Genomic DNA, 18,811 nt, shown 5'->3' on the forward strand with positions numbered 1-18,811 from the left:
CTCCATAAGGTTACAAACTGCCCAAAAACTGCTTTATTTATCGGACTCTGTAACATGGATCAGTTTTGGTCTTGCCATTTTAAGGGGAAAAATAAGATGTATTTTGAAAAACAAATGTTTTTGATTTCAAATATTGTAAAAGATATTTTATCTGTTTTTGAAGCTTGGAGTTATTTTAAGTTAGAAGGAAAAGATCATTTTGGCTTTGATGAACAACTTTTTCATAATCGCTGGTTTTCCCAAAAATCAAGCATTCTGCGTTAGTTCAGGCAGGCCTCTTAGTCAAGCTCCACTATCAGCTGATTCGCAAATTCCAACCCCACCCATATCAGCTGATCCGATTTCTATGGACTCCATTGGCAACTCTAAAATAAGGCGCATTACTTAAATGCAGTTTCCATCTCTCTGCTTGCTTGGCTGCTTCCACTGCACACTGCTTGCAACCCAGCTCCTCCTTAAACTTGTGTCTAACTTAATAAGTGTCATTCTGTTGTCAGTGACTACGTTTACATGGACAGCAGTAATCTAATTACTGACCTTATTCTGAATAAGACAATATTATGATTAAGGTATTTACATGAGTTGCTTTTAGAATATTCCTTTCCCGTTTTACATGTTATAGAACATAGATCGATTAATGGCAAACGTCATTACGTCCCCACGACACGCCCTCCGACGTTCTCTACAGAATGTCACGTATCACCACACAGTTCGTGCCACATACAGTTTTGGGTGTTTCATTTTTAATCTTACGAAAGCATCAAGTGCAGTTAATTATTTGACATGCAATATGTGCAAATAGATACGGAGCCCTGCATATGACATGCAAGAAAAAATAAATAAATTGTGTGCACGATTTACTAATTCGTTCCCTCAATTTATGAATGATGCGCATGATTTATAAATTGAGGGAACAAATTAGTAAATCGTTCGCACGATTTAGCCTAGGCTACTATTTATTTTCCCTCTCATGTGTGGGGCTCTTTAAATAGACAACGGTGGATACAAATTCTCCAGCAACTCCTGTACTTTAATTCGGCAACTTTCATTCATGCCACCGCGACAAACTCAGAGGTACTGGATGAGAGATGAGGTGAGAGGAATTTGATTTGTGGCTTCTTGCTTAAAGCTTGCTCTCTTGTTTGCCATCAAAACGGTTGACCACTGTCGGGTGTGTATTATGTGTCCTGTGGCAAAATGCGGCTAAAACTCCCACATGACGTTAATAGTGTGATTAAGGTGTGTACATGTCTATAATGCAGTCCAATACTGCAACTAAAATAGGAATACTCCACCTGTCTTAATTCGATTTGTGTTTACTTCGAGTATGACTTTAGCCGGATTAAGGTAATAAAAAATCGCTGTTTACATGGTCCTTTCTTAATCAGAGTATTGTCTTAATCGTAATAATATCGGATTACTGCTGTCCATGTAAACATTGATTGATGCATGCTCTGTTCTCAATGGGGGGATTTTGTGCTGCTCTCCCAGTTAAAAAATAATGGGAGGTTGTCCCCAGAAGCTGCTGCTGTTCCCGGTCTTAGCTTTCATGGAGCTCATGAAAAGGACAGGAAATTTAGAACAGTGCCATACCGCCAGATTGTAACTTTAGCAAAATATGCCAATAAAAAATTGACTAAAAAGTTTGTCTCTTGTAATTTTTGACTTAGTGGTCCTGACTGAAATGTACTATATCTAACACTGATATTTCAAACTTTGTTTTAGATCGGCTAACTAGGGTTGGAAATTTGATTGATTTGGCAAATAGAGAGTGGTTCTCAGTACTGAATTTAACTACAAAGATTGGAGGTAGATCAGAGAGAAAAGTTGGAAATATATTAAAGAATTTAAGAACATCTTTTCCTTCATCTTTGTGGGAATATATATCCAATTTTATTTCTGGCAATAATTATATAAAATATATTTTTCCAGAAGTATACACTCCACAGGTAGACCAATATGGAAATGATAATTGTGATAATGTGAACATGTTGCTATCTTTTAAAGGTTTACAAAATCTTCCTTTTTCTATAGTGAATAAACAAAAATTATATAATGTTTGTGTAAAGTCTTTCTTTGTTGGACAGTTAAGAGAGAGGAGAGATACAAAATGGAGAACTCATCTCTAAGTGTCAGAAAATAAATCACCTTAATGGCGGTTATTGTATAAGAACCCCCTACCAAAAAGATCTGGGGCCGTATTCACAAAACATTTTATCTTACCACTAAGAGTTCTCCTAAATAGCAGTAAAAGTTCTTAGCTAAGAGTTTTCTCTTAAAACCTTTTCACAAAGCTGCTGAGACAAACTTTTACTAAGGAATCGACTGAAGTCTTAAGCTAAGAGTAAGGGCGGGGTTGACCTCGTTGCTATGGAGATTACACACAGTGATTGGCTGATGGGGGAGGAGTCAGAGATTTAATCATAGAAATATTGTAGAATAAGGTGTCATGTTTCCATATTAAAATAAAGGTTTTAAAATACAAATGTTGCCCTATTCAAATAAATATTATTTAATAAAAATGTTGCCAGAGTCAAAATAAAATGTTGCCATATTGTTGCCATAAAGGTTTTAAAATAGGCTAAATGTCACTAATTAAACTAGTATATACAGTTAACTGTCCACCTCTTGGATGTCTGCAAGCGACAAATGATGTTTTATAAACAAAGTTTGGGAGAAACACATTCAAACAGTTTTTCTAATCAGCTCGAGAGGAGGAATATATACACAGACGAAAGCCGACTCGCCTATAGTTACTTCGACAGTTTTCTGCATCCCTCCGCCACCCCGCTCCTCACTCTCGGCTGGGGATACGGAGATAACTTTGGGTTTGGGCTAAATTCCAAGCTCGGAGCCCTCGATTCCCCTGGACAGCACACCAAATACGCTTATTATATATATATATATATTTTTACTCTATTCAATCATTTGTAAGTGTGAACTCGTGAAAACCATTGCCACAGGTAATCAGACAATATTTATTTATTTGTTAAAGTTTTTTTTTTTTTTTTTTTGGCGTCTCATCGTAGATTTAAATCTATAAATCAAAATGTATTGCATTTATGAAGAAAAGGTTCAGCAGCTAAGGCTCTATCGCTATTGCCTCAATGGTGTTCAGTGTCTTTGGGTGGATTAGGACTGTTTGTGATTTGGTCTTAGTGATTTAGGAGTCCTCTTGACTACTCCTAACGTTTCACAGATTTAGGAGCTAGTTTTAGCGCTAAAATGCTTTGTGAAATACTCTTAGAGCAAAAATTTAGGACTCCTAAAATTAGGACTGACACGCCCATTATTTTTAAGATATTATTTTTATTATATAATACGGCCCCTGGGCCGTATTCACAAAACATTTTATCTTACCACTAAGAGTTCTCCTAAATAGCAGTAAAAGTTCTTAGCTAAGAGTTTTCTCTTAAAACATAATCACAAAGCTGCTGAGACCAACTTTTACTCTAAGGAATAGAGAGAAGTCTTAAGCTAAGAGTAAGGGCGGGGTTGACCTTGTTGCTATGGAGTATACACACAATGATTGGCTGATGGGGGAGGAGTCAGTGATTTAATCATATAAATATTGTAGAATGAGGTGTCATGTTTCCATATTAAAATAAAGGTTTTAAAATACAAATGTTGCCCTATTCAAATAAATATTTTTTTAATAAAAATGTTGCCATAGTTAAAATAAAATTTTGCCATATTGTTGCCATAAAGTTTTTAAAATGTAGGCTGTGTCACTAATTAAACTAGTATATACAGTTAATTGTGGACCGCCTCTTGGATGTCTTCATCTCAAGAGAATGCAGAATTCAAGTGGCAAATTATGTTGTATAAACAGTTTAGGAAAAACACATTCGAACAGTCTTTCTAATCAGCTCGAGAGGAGGAATATATACACAGACGAGAGCCGAATCGCCTATGGTTACTTCGACAGTTTTCTGTATCCCTCCGCTACCGGGTTTGGGCTAAATTCCAAGCTCGGAGCCCTCAATCCCCTTGGACAGCACACCAAATATGCTCATTATATATATATATATATATATATATATATATATATATATATATATATATATATATATGGTTTTTTTTTACTCAATTTTACTCAAATTTTTTTTATTCAATTCAGTTGTAAGTGTGAACTCATGAAAACCATTGCCACAGGTAATAAGACAATATTTATTTATTTGTTAAAGATTTATTTTTGGTGACTCATCATAGATTCAAATCTATAAATCAAAATGTATTGCATTCATTAAGAAAAGATTCAGCACCCAATGCTCTATCACTATTGCCTCAATGGTGTACAGTGTCTTTGGCTGGATTAGGACTGTTTGTGATTTGGTCTTAGTGATTTAGGAGTCCTCTTGACTACTCATAACGTTTAACAGATTTAGGAGCTAGTTTTAATGCTAAAATGCTTTGTGAAATACTCTTAGAGCAAAAATTTTGGACTCCTAAAATTAGGACTGACACGGAGTGTAGGGGGAGACTCATCTGACAGGTGACAGCAGAGCTGGCTCTGCTAAGGGAAAGACACGGGCTCACCGTAGGGAGTTTGACCGTGGACAATTACACATATGGGACCGCTCACGTAGAGGGATCACGACATATGGAACCCAGCCAATCGTCAACGCCGGAGACGGACGTTGGGTCTGGCATCAGACACTCTGCAATGTCCGAGCCGAAGGGGGAGGCAGAGGAACTCGACAGGGTTTCACCAAGCGGGCACGCGACTGGAGTAAAAAAATGCACGTATCCAGCCCGGGGGCGGGAGTGGCATTTGCAAGCCGACACTTAGAGCGGGTTCAACGCGTCTACTGGCTGGTGGAAGCGAGTATACGGGAAGATACCGGCTCTACACGTAGGCTATAGAATCTAGCGAACGTGTTAGGTGTCGCCCAGCCCGCAGCTCTACAGATATCTGTCAGCGAGGTGCCGTGAGCCAGCGCCCAGGAAGAGGCCACTCCTCTGGTGGAGTGGGCTCTCAACCCGAGCAGGCAAGGCACACCCTGGGATTCGTACGCCAGGGCGATGGCATCCACTATCCAGTGGGAGATCCTCTGCTTGGAGACAGCCTTTCCCAGACAAAGAGCTGATCTGAGGTCCTGAAGCTTTCGTGTTCTGTCCACGTACACACGCAGAGCGCGGACAGGACAGAACGAAGCTAGGGCTGGGTCTGCCTCCTCTGAAGGCAGCGCTTGCAGGTTCACGACCTGATCTCTGAAGGGAGTGGTAGGAAACCTTGGCCACATATCCGGGTTGCCATGGCAACACACGCTGTCAACCGTCAGCTCGACGGCACACGGCGCGCTGCGCGCTCAAGCCCTTACGAGAAAGGCGAGACGAACAGCGCGCCGACGTTGGCATCCTCTCACAAGAGAATATGAACCACCCACAAACACCGTCTCGGCACGCTAAGCAGACATGAGAGAAAGTGATTGTGGCTGTCAGTGAGGATAGGAAACGACCGCCTCCAGAAATGCACAGACAGAATGACGTCTTGAAAAAGACGCAGTGTCTGTCTGTGAAGCTCTTTTAGAAGCTCTTGTTCTTTGTGCCGAAGCACACAGGGAACAGCCACGATGTGACTGCAGGTACACTTTTCACTCCCTGAGTCACATACACAGAGGAACCGGCCCAAATCACAAACCAAACGGGGCAAATAATGCTGTGAAAACAGCAGTTGAGAGCTGTATAACAGCTCAGAAAGCTCACTCTGGGAAAGCGGCCTCACTGTACTGTGCCATAATGCCAGCACTGTAGAACGAAAGCTCTTCAAAGGCTTGAAAAGTCACTCTCATTCTAATAACAGGAACACACAGGTTGGCTCCGAAGCAAAAGACAGAGTGCGATTGCATCTGCTTCCTATTTATATACACCTGACAGAGGCGGTGCGCATTATGCAAATATCGCACGCCAATTCCATTGGCTTGTTTTAGTTCACTCGAAGCTGATAGGGCTCTCTGGCGATATCACAATTCGTCGGTCACTACAGTCGTACGTCGAACGTGACTGACTGAAAGGGAACAAGTTGCTAGATGCTAAAATAAGTAAGACAGTTGAGCTACAAAATGAGGAAATGCAAGATACGTAAAGTGGCAGTGACTCGTCTGAATGCAGTGTGAGTTTTTCGCAAGGTGAACCTACTGCTCGCAGTTATGGTCTTGAGGACATAAAATTGTTACTCAGGTCAACAAAAAATAAAAGGGGTGTAAGAACGCAATAATATTTTCCTGACTTGAGTCAATTTCTTGATCGAGAAAAAAATTGGATGATTCGTTTACCAACAAAGAAGTGTATAGATTGAAGAAAATTGTGAGGACATAAACAGCACCCTAAATAATGATAATTGTGTTTTTTTTCTTTTTCTTCACTATGAGTGAAGTACATATTGCATCTATGAATGTTAATGGTGCAAAGAATTTGAAAAAAAAAAGAGCACATATTTTTGAAGAAATGGAGCAGAAGAACTTAGACAGCATTTTTACAAAAAAACTCATAGTAGTATGGATAATGTGGTTGACTGGATGAAGGAATTTAATAGGTTATCTGTATTAAGTCATTATTCACATGTGAGTGGTGGGGTTGCTGTTTTATTTAGTAAGACTTTTAAACCAATCATGTATGATGTAGATGAAATTGTGAAAGGTAGACTGTTAAAAGTCAGAGCTGTTTATGAAAATGTTTTGTTTGTTTTTATTTGTGTTTATACTAAAGCTGCACCTATAGAAAGTTTATTGTTTTTAAATACTCTTTGCTCAATGTTAAAAGGTTGCTGTACTGAGGATTTTCTGTTTGTGGGTGGAGATTTCAGTAGAACCATTTTGTTTTCTAAAAAGTCCTTAAATGTACTCAACATTACCAAAAACATCACATAATGTAAATACGTTCACAGAATAAGAATATTTGAATAACTCAATTTTGACAAAAATGTCAGATAGAACCTTATAATTCCAAGGGTAGACGGATGTTCATTATCAGGAATGTTACATTATGTTTTTATTGAACCACTTCTCAATAAATGCTCAATGGGAAGTATATTCCACAATAGAAATGACAATAAAGAGGTAAATTATGGACTCACCTTGAACTCGCACTCGTAGAGTCTCACTGTCCACTGAGAAGTCTCCTCTCTTTGCTTTGCAGTGATAGACACCAGTGTCAGAGAGAGATGCTGAACTGATAGTGAAGGTTGGATTTGTGATCAATATTTCTGAGTCTTTATACCAGTCATACTTCCATCCATTACCAGACATATTACAACCAAGCTGGACTTTCTCCCCAGTGTAGAAGAACTCAAACCACCGATGCTTTGTGATGTCTGGTTTCCGTATGTTATCTAAGAATCACAGGAGTAGAATTGATAATAATGCACTCTCTTCAAACAATAACTGCCTGAGTTGCATATGCTTGTTATTCTTTATAATCCAAGACTAAATGTACTGATTCATGGTGCTAAAAGTGTCTGGCCAAAGTCAAGAAGAATAGACAGGAAACTGCAAATGCTGACATGAACCACTATACACTGATACAGGCCAATGTAAACAGCTTCTTTATTGAACTCTTTTGGGTGCATTTTAATTTTATTCATAAATCATAGAATATCGTAAGTAGTTTTACCATAAATACGAAGTTGCAAATCCATTGTTCTTGTAGTCACTGGTGTTCTCTTCAGATGTTTTCCTCTGCAGGTATACTGTCCTGAATGACTCACTTTTGCTGAGCTGATTGAAAGTGTGTTTCCAGAAAAGGAAATGTCCTTATCACCTGAAAGCGGATATCTGTTTCTAAACCATTCATAGCCCCATTCATTTGAACTAATTAAACATTTCAGAATCACTCTTTCAGTTGGGTAAAATGTTTTCCATTCAGACTCTATTGACAGTTTTGGATGAGGTGGGTCTGCAGAGGAAAAAAAAAAAAAACAAAAAACAAATAAACAAACAAGAACAACAGTAATGAACAATTGATGTAGAAAGGTGAATGAAATGTAAAATTTTATCCAGAAGCCGATGTAGAAATTGTATCCTTGTTTATGAAATCATTTAGTTTAAAACACTTATTTAACTCTCTTTATTTCATGTAATTTCATTAACACATTTGGCTAGGCGGATCTATAGATGATCTAGCCACAACCTATAAATCCCAGCATAAACAGTAATACATTATAAAATTTGTTATTAAAGTAGCAACAAAATTCAGAAACATAAAAGCAAGCATAGGCAGTGCTCCGTGCATGATTTGGCATGGCAGAATGCGTGCAACGAGCGCTTCCTTTATAATCACTAAAAATATGAAAGTTCGTCGCGATCTCACAACACTTCAATGGCTGCACAGTGAATCTTTAAGGGGTGGGGATCTAATGCTATTTCAAGCATTTTCATAAAAAAACAAAAACAAACCAAAAAAAAAAGTAAAAAGTCAGTAATAAAATATAAAAAGCACAAATAAATGCAATAGAATAAAGAGAGCTATGAAACTATGTTTTTCAGGTTAAATGGGTTTTTATTCAGGTAAGAAAATACTACAGAAATTAAAGTAATCTAATGTAAAATGACACATTCAGTGTTATTTTACATTGGTTACCTTAATTTCTGTAGTCTTTATTGTAAATATTAATACAGATCAATTCTTACCATTAAAGTTATAAAACGTATTCAGCCAAGAGCAGAAAGTGATGTTTTGGTTTTTTTTTTTATCTTTTGTTCTTTGATTAACATGACCGACAGCAGCAGGAATATTGGATTGCTGTCCCTTTAAGAGTTTATGAACGGTGTTCAACGGACCTAAAGGCAGGAACACACCAAGCCAATGGTTAGCCGTCTGGCAGTTTTTGTTCGTCGGCCGACTAAGTTTTCTCAGTGTGTTCCGCACCGTCGGTTGAAGTTGGTCCTCATCGCCTTTTTTTCTGCTGATTCGAAATGCTGAATCGGCATCGGATCTCGTCGGTCCGTCAGGCCATCTGATCATTCTGATTGGCTGTTCAGATACTGCCACCTGCTGGTTCAGAAAGGCATTTCATCTCATGCAGGCGCAGAACTGACATGCTACTTGGCTGTTGGCTGTTTAGCGTTGGTTTGGTGTGTCAGGGCAACTTTGGACACAGACGCTGCCGACGTGAGCCAACCCCGCAGTCTGCTTTCGTTGCCACTAGTTCGTTGGCGTCGGCTTGGTGTGTTCCAGCCTTAATACACACAACATGGGTTCACTTTCTTAGCTATTTAACAATTCAAAACTGACTGTGTTTATCTGAATACTCGCCAAGATTGCCTGTGCCGCTGGTTTTGACATACTTTTGTATGTATTTGACAGTTTAAGCGCAGTAAGCCGATTATTTTGGTACTTGTGACTCTGTTTGACTTCTGTTTGAGACTGAGCGTGGCTTGTTCGCTTCACTTATATATCAGTGGTGCACGCGCTTTTGGTGTGAGCACGAAACCTGCGGGAATGACTATTATGTGCAATACAAGCACTATTTAACCGGAGCGAATGAGATGAGTGAGAGAGAGGAGGCGCCCGCGTGGGTGTGTGTCACTTCACCGTGACAGAGAAGAGAGCGAGAACGCACAGCTGACCTTATTGCCTGTGTCGCTGGTAACAAAACGGATCGGCTCGGAATCGGTAAGAAGTGAGATTTGAGGGAAACCGACCAATTCTGATCCCTGGCCGATCGATCAGTGCATCTCTAGTTTTAAGTACAGTGAACTTAAACATTAAATAAAACTAAAATTTAAAAAAAATTCTGTTTGACTTAATTGTTATTTATAATTATTCTTTACTTAAAAGTTTTAAGTTGCTTTGCTTAAATTTTTTGAGGTAATCGGTGTCTTTTATTATTATCGGTGTAACTTTTATCATGCCACAGTCGCTGCTTCCGCTTCTTCCGGTCAATCGTATAGCAGGTAAAGCAGCGCAGTTTTATCATGTTAGACATATTTGTGTGTTTAAAGTTGTAATAGTTCTACTCTGTGCATTCGCTCGGCGGCTACTATGAGACACTTAAAGGGTTAGTTCACCCAAAAATGAAAATAATGTAATTTATTACTTACCCTCATGCCGTTCCACACCCGTAAGACCTTCGTTAATCTTCAGAACACAAATTAAGATATTTTAGTTGAAATCCGATGGCTCCGTGAGGCCTCCATAGGGAGCAATGACCCTTCCTCTCTCAAGATCCATAAAGGTACTAAAAACATATTTAAATCAGTTCAATATTAATATTATAAAGTGACGAGAATATTTTTGGTGCGCCAAAAAAAAAGCAAATTAACGACTTATTTAGTGATGGCCGATTTCAAAACACTACTTCAGGAAGATTCGGAGCACAAATGAATCAGTGAAGCAGTGTTTTGAAATCGGCCATCACTAAATAAGTCGTTATTTTGGTTTTTTTTGGCGCACCAAAAATATTCTCGTCACTTTATAATATTAATATTGAACCACTGTACTCACATGAACTGATTTAAATATGTTTTTAGTACCTTTATGGATCTTGATAGAGGAAGTGTCATTGCTCCCTATGGAGGCCTCACAGAGCCATCGGATTTAAATTAAAATATCTTAATTTGTGTTCTGAAGATTAACGAAGGTCTTACGGGTGTGGAACGACATGAGGGTGAGTAATAAATTATAGAATTTTCATTTTGGGGTGAACTAACTCTTTAATGCACGCTGCAAACTAGATCGATATTAGGCATGGTAAAACATGATACTCACGGTAAATCAAGAAAACAAGATTCAAACAAAATGACTTACAGTGTTGAGCTATATAACAATGATTAGTTTTTTGTCAATGAATGTATCCAAACAGTTGCTCACCTGTCTAATAAAACACATAATATTACTAAGGCGTCTTTGATGTTTCCATGGTTTCTACAAAATAAAACCGGAAATTGAGGGTAATGATGTCATTGATAGGCGACGCACAGACATGGTCTGTGTCCTGGTAAAAACTGCTTATTCCTCTGGAATGAATCATTCTCGGAAACATTTGGGATAATGTAAGTACACAAGTCAAAATATATAACATTGTTCTAGTGGTTTTTGGATATTTTAATCCAAAGATACTACATATTGTGCCTTTAACTGGTTGCATATGTCAGATTTATTGCATACCAGGGGCAGAGAAAAGCTGTTGCTATGAAACAATGTTTACTTAATCAGCTGAGTCAGTGTAATGGTGAAGGGATAGATCAAATAGGCCAATTGATGGAAGGTTCGTGAAGAAATTTCATGATCCCTTGTAAAAGTCTTTTTTAGTATTTTTATAATACAAAAATACGGTAGTTTATTTTGATACATTGTGTGGCTGCTGTATTTTGTAATTTATTTTGATACACTTAAAATTAAGGTATTTGGTATTTTATTTTAAAATACATTTTGAAGTATTTTTGCCCAACCCTGACCTGAGCCCTCAGCTAAAATGGCTGCCACGCCTGAGCCCTCAGCCAAGATGGCTGCCATGCCAGAGTCTCCAGAGTGTGCAGCACTGGCCCTTATGGCCACTGCTATTATGCGTGTTTGGGCCATGTATACATCCTCTTTAGCCCCTGACCAGTGTCCAGTGATGGCTCCAGCCCTTGGCCAGCATCCAGAGGGGACTCCAGCCTCTGACCAGCATACAGAGAGGACTTCTGTGCAGGACTGCCGAACAAGCCTTATGTTAGGTGTGTTCGACATCGGCTGCAGCTGGATGCAACCGATCGCCAAGAGTAGCTGCGGGGAGGAGCTGAAAACGGAGATGTGAAGTCGGACACTGTCTGCTTCTCGTAGTGACGCTCACGCTGGGTTTGCATACTTTATCACAGCTGATATGTCATACGTTATCAGAGCTCGTGCAGCCGCTCTTGAAAAACTGCGCTTGCTGGCTGCTCTTGAATCGCTCTTGCGGTACTTTGATGCCATACATCACAGTCACATGGAGTTGGAGTTGGCGCTGTCTCAAGTCGGACAAAATTTCTTACCGGCATGCACTTCAAGTCAGCCGCCAATCAGTCTGTGCAGTGCTGCATGAAGTCGAACAAGCCTTATGTCACTGGTGAGCAAAAATCACTACATTGTACATAATATAAGTTGTTATTAAAATATTTTTTGTGTTTTAATAAAATGAAGGCCTATTTAATAAAACCAGTTATAAGCGTATTTTCAGTACGATTTATTAATCTATTATTAAAAAAGCTCACATTGCACATCAGGCTCATTGTGCAGTGTTAGCAATTCACTCGTCAGGATCCTCGGTAATCAACCGGAGTCATGAAAAATCAAATTTTGTCACAAACTCAACACATTTAAAAAGATTTATATTTAAGGAAGAGTGCTTAAGCTTACCTTGAACTTTAATTGTAACAGAGTTACTCCTTGCAGTTTCTACTCTCTTTTGAAGAAAGCCCTGGCATTTATAAACTCCAGCATCTGCCTTTTTTGCTGACTGAATATCTAATTGAGATTTAGATTCTTGTAGCTTCACCATTTCTTTAAACCATCTGTAGGTCCAATGCTCTGTGCTGCCCTGAATTTCACACTTCAGACGGACATTTTCAGTTGTATAGACATCCGTCCACATTGGTTTAGTCAGTGTTGGTGTTGGGATTGCTATAGTAAATAGAGAAATGTAAAATATCCAGCACTCTATTACAGCATACAACATATAGGAACATCTTAAAACACACACATGCATTTTTTAAATAAAAATATTGGTAACACTTTATTTTGAAGGTCCACTTAAGACATCCTACTAACTATAAGTAACTAGCAGTCATTAGAGTATTAGCAGACTGTCTGCTTAATATCTGCTATCACTTTATTTTGATGCTTCTCCAACAGACATTCTACTGACTATAAGTAACTTATTCTACTAACACAAACCATACCTAACAGTCTACTAATAGTCTACTATAGTCTAAGTGTACTATTAATAATTGGAGTCTAATTGGAGTTGGCTGACATGTAGTTGCAAAGTTCCTTATAGTTAGTAGAATGTCTAAAGTGGACCATCGAAATAAAGTGTAGCCAAAATATTATTATTGAATATTTATTTTATGTTATGATATCCATTCACCTTTTAGAGTTAAAATGTACCTATCACTTTTTTTAGACTCAGAATCTCCATTTTTTGCCTTGCATTCATAATTTCCACCATCTTTCACAGTGATACTGCGTTTATGGCCTTTTTTGAAGTTATAGGAGTCCTTATACCAGTCATATTGTAACTCAGATGATCCTCCAGGGACCTCACAGTGCAGAGTGACCATCTCTGTTCTGTACAGCACCTTGTGAGTTGGACTGCCAGTTATCTTGGGCTTGGGAATCTGAATCAGAGGATCTAGGGGATTAATAATCCTTAGGTTAGAGTGGCTAAATACCAACACTTTTTAATACAGTGGTCTAACTTAAAAATAAAACCATTAAATAAAATAGTTATTTCCTTATTTTACAATTTAGTATTATTTTCCTTTTAGTGTTTATTTTCCTTTTTTTTTTTTTTTTTTTTTACAGTGCATATACCTATTTGTACTTAAAATTTACTTACCTAAGAAAATACTGGGTAATACAAGGTAACAATAGAGGTTAAGGTTAGGTTTAGGTTCAGGGTTTGTACCTAGTAATTATCCAATTTTTATAATTACTGTAATTCTGTCAAGACAACTCTTAGGATATTGGTATGGTAATTGAGATTAGCATGGTAATGGATATAACAATGTTGCAAAGTTTTTATTGACTCAACGTTTCGGCACAAAGCCTTTGTCAAAGTATATCTGCACATGTAACATACATGAATTAACCCCCAACAAAGCAGGAAACAGAGAAAAGGGCAGAGCCTTCAACACAAATGTCTAACAGATCAATACAGGTATAAGGCAAAGCCAAGTAACACTGTGGTGAAACAGCTGAAGAAGATTATTGCTGTACATTGTAAAGCACTTTTCACCCTACACATTTAATGGTAAATTTAGACAATACAGTGCTATAAATGTGCTTTTGAGTGAGAACAAGCTGCTGCATTGACAGATATGCATAAATCAGCACATGATGACAATAGACAGGAAGGGATAGATCAAACAACCCCCAAACAAGACAGGAAAGGATAGACAAACACTCACCCAAAACAGCAGATCTATCGGCAAGACATATGTACTTTTTTATTTGCGGGACCACATGTTTTACTATCTATGTGTGCCTTGGCTCCTTTGCCGTCCGGCTTAACGCTAGTGACTTAAGGCTATGTGCGCCATGGCTACCTCGCCAGCGTCTTAGCACTAGTGATCTAAGACTATGTGCGTCTTGGCTACCTTGCCGACCGGCTTAGCACAGGTGACCTAAGGCTATGTGCGCCTTTGCTACCTTGCCGACCAGCTTAGCGCTAGTGCCCTAAGGCTATGTGTGCCTTGGCTACTGTGCCGACCGGCTTAGCGCTAGTGATCAAAGACTATGTGTGCCTTGGCTACTGTGCCGACCGGCTTAGCGCTAGTGAGCAGAGACTATGTGTGCCTTGGCTACTGTGCCGACCGGCTTAGCACTAGTGATCTAAGACTATGTGCATCTTGGCTACCTTGCCGACCGGCTCAGCACAGATGACCTAAGGCTATGTGCGCCTTTGCTACCTTGCCGACCAGCTTAGCGCTAGTGACCTAAGGCTATGTGTGACTTGGCTACTGTGCCGACCGGCTTAGCGCTAGTGATCAAAGACTATGTGTGCCTTGGCTACTGTGCTGCTTGCCAACCGGCTTAGCACTAGTGATCAAAGACTGTGTGCCTTGGCTACCTTGCCAACCGGCTTAGCACTAGAAATGCATGCTGTGTGTTCTCATGAGCAAAAAATATAACGTTGCAAGCTGATCAAGATGAGAACGAAAAACTGCATAACGATCCAGCTTATGCTTGGACGCCACCAGAATATAAACAAACATGATGCTTAGTATAACTGTATTGATGGTTCTTTTAAGTGACTCAGAGTCAGACACACGAGCATCTGAATCAACCACAAACATTTAGCATTGCTAATAAACATAGCTCTTGAAAATGAATGTGGATTGAGTAATGCTGCTAAATATGGTGGACGCAGATAAGGCGCAATGCTTATATCACTTTAACTGTTTTTTTATAAACGTGCTAAACAGCGTATAAAATAGCGGTAACAACAAAAGACTGCTGCTGCATAACTATGCAGTAAAAATGCTGCTTATAAGCTTCAATGATGCACTCATGCATCTGCTGACATGACGCTAGTTTAAAACTTGTAAGATAGTTCCGCAGGTGAAAAAAAGTACACTTCTGTAATGTACTAAGTGTTCTATTTTCGTGCGCTAATTTTGTACTTAATATACTAAAAATTCTTCTTTAGTACTTCTTAAGATAATCTTAAGAACATATAAGTGTATTCAACTGTGCTATTTTGAGACACCATGAAATATGAGCTAAAATGTGCTGTGCATTTAATACACTATATCTGTATTTAAAAAAAAATCTATTTAGTTACCAAAAAACACATTTTAGTTCATATTTCATGGTGTCTCAAAATAGCACCTGTTGAGTACACTATTATCTTAAGAAGTACTAAAGAAGAATTTTTAGTATAAGTACAAAATTTGTGCACAAAATTAGAGCACTTTAAGTACATTATAGAAGTGTACTTTTTTAGGAATTGATAACCGGACCACACAAAAGCACATATATGGAATAAAAGATCATTTTTGTCTTATCTTAGATGTTGATTCAGATGCCTTCTGAAAGTTGTGCTGCAGACTGTTAACAGACATCAATGCCAAATATTTGAATGTTTAAGCAGCAAGCTCATTGACCGCTGATGTAACAGCAACCAATCAGCTGTGCTGTATACAGTAGATAATGATGTGATCGCTACCAAATGAGGTAAAGACCCATCAGCCTGCACTGTCAGAGTTTCTTGCCAGAACTATATAATAAGTATGTACATGAGAAACAGTACTAAACCAGAAACCACATATAGAATAAAAAAATAATCTTACCCCCAGTGCCATCTTGAGATGTTACTTGCACACAGACCGCCACTATAATTTAAAACAGATTCAGGGAAAAGCTGGGATACAGGATAGGGATTTACTAGTTTTATTAATTCTCAGGAAAAAAAAAGGTACAAAAGCTGTCACTGGGGTGGTACCCTTTCAAAAAGTTCTAATATGTAACTTTGAGGTATAAATACGCACTCCATTCCTGGGATTCTGTAATATTTCAGTCCCCCAGACTTTTTACAGTGGTGGTTGACCAAAATAAAATGTTAAAGTCCCTCTGTAGTCAAAGAATGTTAGCCCTTAAAACTCATATTTGATCACCAAATGACATATTTAAATGTTTTTTTCCTGTGGGAAAAAAAAAAAAAAAATCATGCCTTAAAATAGCTTCAATGTAACACTGCACCACTTGCTTCATTTAGTATACACGGGTCTCTGAATACGCTAATTAGCCCCACCTCCACTCACTCACACAAGCTCAGAGATCTACTTGGTCAACTTACTGAGGTAAACACTGCACAATGGTATCACGTTTTACAACGTTGTACACATAATGGTAATTAATATGATAGCCTTTTGCTTGACTACTTATTAAATAGCTAATGATGTGTTGCTAATGTTACACAAACCATGTTCCCATTCGCAAGTCAGACAGCTGTTTTCTAAAAATCTGTATCTTTAGAAATGCTTTGAATGACTCAGAACATCATAGGAGAAAGGTATATAGCTCAGAATAACATTGTAATACACATTCATACACCAAGTTATATTGTGAAATGTACCCGATTTTTCATATCAACAGAAATATATACGGGATGACCTCTTTACACTCTCCTGCTTCAGAGTGGCCATAGTTAATGATATAATGTGTGAGGGAAAACAACAGCGGACAGAGTGTGTTTTCATGAGAGGCAAACAAATCCTCCCCCAAATCAACTCCACCATCTCGGGGTGGAGTCTTCATTGCCCAGGCATCAGCCCCTGCCTTGACCCCCAGGAATATACATTGTTCTGAGTGACTGCATCTTGCCCTGGGACCACAGAAGGACCTGATGCACCAGTCTGCACAGAGGGTGCAACTTTAGGCCCCCCTGCCGATTTATATGGGACACCATCAACGTATTGTCTGTCCGAAGTAGAACATGATGGCCCCTGAGGTCCGGGAGGAAGTGTCTCATGGTCAGAAACACAGCCATCATCTCCAGTCAATTGATTTGCCACAAAAGATGATGCCCTCTCCACAGACCTCTGGTAAAGCCGCCCTCCATGACCCCTCCCCAGCCCCTAAGGGATGCGTCCATAGTCACAATTTTCCACTGATACGGCGCTCCTAATATGAGCCCTGGGACAGGAACCATGGTGTCTTCCACATACTTTTATCATGCGGAATGGGTTTCCCCTTGGTGGAAACCACCTGGTCCTGAGCCACCACTGCAGGGGTCTCATGTGCAGCTGGCCAAAAGGTTTTGTGTTGGACGCTGCTGCCAGAAGCCCCAGCACTGAAAGTGTTTGACACTGATGGCTTGGCCTAGCTTGATTTTGGTGACTGTAGTCAAGATAGCCTCTATTCGAGCAGGAGATAACTGTGCCCACATCGTTGTAGAGTCCCACACTACCCCCAGAAGCATAGTTCTCTGCTGGGGTGAACTCTTCTTGACATCGAGTTTCAACCCTAAGCACCTTAGATGGCACAGAACATCTCAATGCCGAACCGCCATCTCCTCCGACTGTGCTAGAATAAGCCAGTCATCGATATAATTCAGTATACGAATGCCATGAAGCCTCAGTGGAGCTAGAGCAGCATACATAAACTTTGTGAAGGTGCAAGGGGACTAGGCCGAATGGAAGAACCTTATATTGGTACACTTTTCCCCTGTGGAAGTATGCATCCTTGAGAACTATCGTGACAAACTAATCCTCTGATCTGATTTGACTCACGATGATAGGTATGGTTAACATCTTGAACCTGAATATCCTCAAAGAATGATTCAATAGCCTGAGATCTATGATGGGACGCAAACCCCCTTCCGTTTTGGGAACTATGAAGTACCGGCTGTAGAACCTGACCTCCCTCTCGCGAAGGGATTAAACTAAAATGGATTGAACTTCCTGTTCAATCACCTGATCCTGCTTGGGGTTGACAACAGTGTAAACCACTCAGCTGAACTTTGGCGGACAGTACTCAAATTAAATTCTATACCCTCTTTCTACTGTACGCAGGACCCACTGTGATATATTTTGAAGATTCTTCCAGGCTTCTAAATATTCTACTAGGGAAATCAGTCTCTCGAGACTGACCTAGGGTGGGGTGTTGTGTGTGAAATAATTTCGATGTCCTGAAGCAGCTGGCTGGCAGGAGACAACCAAACAAATTTTTCTACAGGCCTTGACACGGCCACATCAACTTCGAGTGGACACTGTGAATTGCGTTCGCTAGAAACTGATGTGTCCCAAAGTGTACGAGGCAGCGGGAAGCAATATTGTCAGGACCTCTTCCCCGAAGCCTTACTTGCCTGAAGGACAGCAGGGCATCGATGAGGAAAGCCCTGTCCTTCTCACCAATGCCCGATAAGTTCAGCCACAAATGCCTCTCCGTAGCCACTAATGCTGCCATGGATCAGCTGATGGCACTCCTTAGTGGCCCAGAGAGACAAGTCTGCAGCATGACATAACTCTTTAATATCGTCGAGCCTGAGCTCCCCGCTGTCATCCAAATCTTTTAATAATTCGGCTTGGTATGCCTGCACGATGGCCATCGTACACAGGCATGCACCAGCCCAATCCGCCGCCATATATGCCTCGTCCACCATTGCAGATGTTGTGTGACAGGT

Source organism: Megalobrama amblycephala, linkage group LG24 (genome assembly GCF_018812025.1).
Source record: "Megalobrama amblycephala isolate DHTTF-2021 linkage group LG24, ASM1881202v1, whole genome shotgun sequence".
Taxonomy (NCBI): domain Eukaryota; kingdom Metazoa; phylum Chordata; class Actinopteri; order Cypriniformes; family Xenocyprididae; genus Megalobrama; species Megalobrama amblycephala.